This window comes from Coffea arabica, chromosome 2e, assembly GCF_036785885.1.
Source record: "Coffea arabica cultivar ET-39 chromosome 2e, Coffea Arabica ET-39 HiFi, whole genome shotgun sequence".
Taxonomy (NCBI): domain Eukaryota; kingdom Viridiplantae; phylum Streptophyta; class Magnoliopsida; order Gentianales; family Rubiaceae; genus Coffea; species Coffea arabica.
Genome location: NC_092313.1, coordinates 46867738 through 46872669, shown reverse-complemented (window position 1 = coordinate 46872669; position 4932 = coordinate 46867738). Strand labels below are relative to the sequence as shown.

At 35.6% G+C, this 4932-nt stretch overlaps 1 long non-coding RNA gene across 2 annotated transcripts; it reads right to left on the bottom strand.

Annotated features, from left to right (window-relative positions):
* Positions 1–714: 714 nt before the first annotated feature.
* Positions 715–4643, bottom strand: LOC113729548 (uncharacterized). Of its 2 annotated transcripts, XR_003458142.2 has the most exons (3): positions 3930–4643; positions 1651–1885; positions 715–989 (listed from the first exon to the last, which is right to left on the bottom strand). It is a non-coding gene; the product is annotated as an uncharacterized lncRNA (long non-coding RNA). The 2 variants fall into 2 exon arrangements; XR_011840814.1 differs by lacking the exon at positions 715–989 and having other exon boundaries at positions 1512–1885.
* Positions 4644–4932: the final 289 nt, after the last annotated feature.

The following is a 4932-nucleotide window of genomic DNA, read 5'->3' as shown; positions in this document are numbered from 1 at the left end:
ATCAGGAAATAATCACATGAAAAGATGAATAAACATGAAATGAAATCAATCCAAGGCATTTAAGGGGAAGGTGACCAACCCATGTAAAAAATTAAAACAAGTAATGCACTACAAGAAAATTGTTCATCAGTGACAACACAAAATCATCACAGAACATACAAATATCGTCACAAATACCTTTTATTGACGACTTTTTGATCGTCACAAAGTCGTCACTAAATCCACGTCGGTAAAAGTAAACAGTGACGACCTAAAATGTCGTCACTAAATAGTTCTCATTAGTGACGACTTTAAGTAGAGCATTTTTGACAAAAGATCAAGTCGTCAATAAAACACTTCCAGATTGTCGTCACTAATGACAACTATTTAGTGACGACCTGAAATGTCATCACTAAATAGTAGTCATTAGTGACAACAATTCGGAAGTGTTTTATTGACGAATTGACCTTTTGTCAAAAATGCTCTACTTAAGGTCGTCACTAAAAAGCACCGAAAGCCATTGTATATAACTATTTTACTGACAACAATTGTCATCACAAATTTAGCTTAGATTTAATGACAGTCTCTGTTGTGACAAGGAGTTTTTATTTTCTATTTTATGACAACTTTTTTTTGTCATTAGATAATTTCTCAATAGCTTAATAGTCATAATTTGGCCTGTAATCATTGCTAAATCATTGATTTTAAACAAACCATACAAATAAACATGAACGATTGATAACCAAAAGTATTTGCATTAGATTACATGGTAATAATATAGCATTCTCAAATGCCAAATTCAAGTGTACATTACCCAACTAATGCCTACAAAAATAACATTTGTCCAAAATATCACTTGTACATAAGGTACATTTACAAAAGCAATCACAGTTTAAGAAATTGAAGAACATCTAAATGAACCACTCCATGAGCAAAAGGCAATTTTGTCTTCAACATTCTTCAACCATAACCATAGATATCTTTCAAAAGCTAGTATGAATAGCATTTATCTGTCATAAAAGAGTAAAAGAAGTAGGTAAGGGGAGGAGTACAATAATAAAGAACAAGTAATGAGACTTAGATTATTAAGACAAAAATTACAATTCATTAAGAACCTCATATAATTTGGACCCACATATTACAACACCAGCAAGAAGTTAGAAATCACAGTCCAATCTATACAAATACAACACTGCATAAGCTCAACTAAAGAGCTCTCTAAAACAGTTTTTTTTTTATTTTCTTTCTTCTTCTTTAAATAGCTCAACTTATTGAACAATTAAATTGGACTCCCACAGTAATTATTGTTTAATCTTTATGCTTTTGGTTGTTTATATATTAAAACACAGAAAGCAACTTATTGTACGAGGTGTGAATACAAGAGGTACTAGCCCTCTTTGATTTTAGGAGTTTATGCTTCATAAATCATGAAGGAAACGATGCCTCTGTAGGATTAAACTGTGCAAAGAGAATGAGCTATTTGCCTCACAATGTGAAAGTGAAGACCATCTAAACAGGTGAAACTAATCAAAGTTCACAAACGCCCCCTTTGCATTATATTCATTTCTTTCAAGTCACTACATAGGCAAAAAGAAGATTGCTATCCATGCATGGTCTGTCGCTTGTACTTGGAAATAATATACTATTGCAGATGAACAATCAGATTTTTACCTCTCTATTGATAAATCAAGGACTCCATCAAAAGAGAACAAATATAATCGAGGGCACCAATAGAAAACCTCGGCCAAACTAGACTGGTTTCTAGTCAATTTCTTCGCTGGCTTTCACCAAGTTTCATAGACTTTTAGTCTTCTCTGAGTTTGCATTCGACCAGATCGAACAGCTGAAAATTCCTGGATGAACCAATTGAACCATTCAAAGGTTGAATATTTCCTAGGCAGATTTCCTGCAAAAAATACATAACTCAATTACCCAATTAAAAAATAAAACCCACCATTAAAGGAAAACCATGGCTGTAACATGTCAAATTTGTCTTCTTTTTCTGCTGCATTAGGGAAGCTAAAGAACAAGTTTTACTTTAAAAATATGTCTGGTGACCTTAAAATCTTATTGAGGTTCAATTACTTACTGAAGGGATTATGATGACGAACCAGGCTTTAAATATAAATGTTCATAATAAAAAATATAGACACTGAAAGAGAAAGAGAGACTGAGATATTGTCTATGCAGGTCTGTGGTAAATTTATAGCTCTGTCCTTTAGAAAATGGAAGGCTTTAATGATCATAACAGCTGTAGCCAACTTCCTTTACCGGCATCATTTACTGAGTGGAGCAAATATACCGACAAACACGCAATAGTTATCTGATTCCGCTCAATCAGGTGTTTGGTAACACATTTATTGTGTTACAAGAATACATCAACACTAGATTTCCAATTGTACTAAGAGAAGCTCAAGGTAAAAAGGCTGCAGCTCACAATGTATTTAACCTTTTAAACTCAGTAAACAACTTCAGTTAATTTGGTTACAGGTGGTGATACCATTCCATTCATATAAAATGCAAATTCCGTTAATCCGAAGAAGTTAATGAACAAATCTAACTGTGCTGTATTAAATTTATACGTTGTATTATCAAGTTTAGTGTTTCTGTGCATAAATTACCTGGGTTACTTACTTAGAGATGTTACATTCATCATCATCAGCTTCACTATGAATTTGAATTAGGCAAGACCAGAGTTAATTTGAAAAGGTTGAAAGTATTCAAGAGACCAAAGTTAATTTTCCCAGGTAACACAGCAAGACCAGAATGCAAGTGATATGAAAAAAGTTGAAAAGGAAAAAATTTAAATTTAAAATTAGAAAAGCAAAAAGGAGCCAAAGTGGAGTATATCTTAGTATTGTCAACTGAACAGCAGCCCCAAGTTCAAAACAATTTAAGGGGCAATTTTGGCAAGTTTTGTGAAACGGTCAAATATATGCCCTCAGGTGAGGTAACACAATCAAGACCAGATTCCAGTTTCACAAAAGAACAATCAAAAGATGTCACAAGGTTGAAAATATGAAGAAAAAGAAAAAGCAGCAAAAGGAAAAGATCTTAGAATTGTCAACTGAACAGCATCACCTACACAAGTACAAAATAGTTGAAGAGCCAATTTTGGCATGTTTTAGGAAACACTCAACAGTTGCTCACAAATAGGCCTACTGAATAGTGCTTCAGAGACAATTTCAAATATATGGCTTTATTGGGTAACTTTTAGATACTTCAAATGACAAATTACATTTCAAAGGATGAAAATGAACTTCTAAAGAAAGGTGGTTAGTCATCCGCATAGATCACCTCTTTGGAGGCAACATTGGGAACATCTTATGTTTCACTTCTCATGGCTATATACTCTCATTCACGGAAAGAAAACAAGATTGACCAAGAAAACCGAAAAGTAGCATGTCGAATTCTCTCCAGCAGTGGATTTGCATATTTACCTTATATATGAAGCTTCATATTAACATACGAATGATGTTGAAAACTCAAAATCAGTGAATAGTATGTTATGCTCTTTCTTGATAAATAGCTAGAGAAAAAAAACTATTTTCCCAATTGTTTTGTCAAATAAAATCAAATTTCTCGACACAAGGGGACATTGATTCCATATTTGGAAAAATATATGCTTTGGACTGGCCAGAGTCTCTCTCAAATTAAAAAAACATAAAATCTCCTCTTTTGGTTCAAGATTTCCGTTCGGGCATTTTATCAAACACTAAATGGGCGTGAAAAACTTCAGCATATTGTGCTCAATTGAGGTTATGACTAGCCCAAAATTTGTTATAAACACGAGATAAATCAGTCCAATCGACACCTAGAGCCTGTATATTCTAAAACCATAAACAATCAACAAGAAAATTGTACTAACAGAGACACGGAAAACATGCTTTGGGAGCTCAGACGTTTGTGCTTGAATGGGAACTGAAGTTCAAAGAGGGAAGACGACTTACAAGGCTTTCTTGGTGAAATTCGCAGGAAGCAATGGATATCCGATGGGTGGTGACGGCTCGGTGAGTTGGAAATCTCCGCTGCTGTTGCTGCTCAAGCCATCCACGGAAGAGGAGCAGGTGGAGAAGAATTTGATGAGAGTCTCGACATCGTAGCTGTTCTTGCCCTTTTCACCGAGAACAGAAAGGTTGCTGAGGATGATTTTTTTTTTTGGGCTTGGCGCCGACAGAGACGGCGGTAAAGGGGAAGGGCTGTGGTGGAGGCGTTGGCAGAAAAGGCTTGTATTAGAAGTGGGGAGGAGCAGAATGGGAAATGAGGGGTTTTTGTGGAGGATTCGTTTGGGGAAATTGGGGGGAATTTGAGGACGGAGGGTGGAAAGAGAGTGGTGGCAGCCGGCAGCCGGTTGAGGTGGTGGGAAATTTGGCAGTGGTGATTGGAAAAATTTTTATCGGATGATTGAAGCTGAAACCCCCATTTCCCTTTTGTGTGTTTTTTTCGTTGCTTGTTTCCTCCATTTTTTGCTCAGCCCGCCGCCTGGTTCCTCTTTTCCCTCTGCTTTTCCTTTTTATCCCTCGCGCTCTTCTTCTTTTTTCTTTCTTTCCCAGTTCGCCGAAGCTTTCATGCCCAAAACCTAGCCGCCCCTCTCTGTTTTTCTCCCTCTGCTCCCTTTGCTTAGCTTTCTTTCCCCCTTTTTTTTTTGTGTCCGAAGCCTCTCCTTGCTCTCTTTCTCCTTTGGCCCTAAAAACTCCATCTTTTCCTTTTTTCCTTTTTTCATTTTTTTCCCCCAAAAATTCCTTAAACTTACCAAGTGTCCCTAACATAAAAGAGACACTTGTCCAATGCATGTCTCCCCACTTGTCACTTTCACTCTTTTTTTTTCTTTTCTCTTTTTTTCCTTTTTTTCTTTGTTTTCTGAAATTTAATATGAAGACAAAAAATAAAATAAACCAGAACAAAAATAAAATAAAATAAAAAATAAAAAAACCCTAGAATTGAAACAAATAA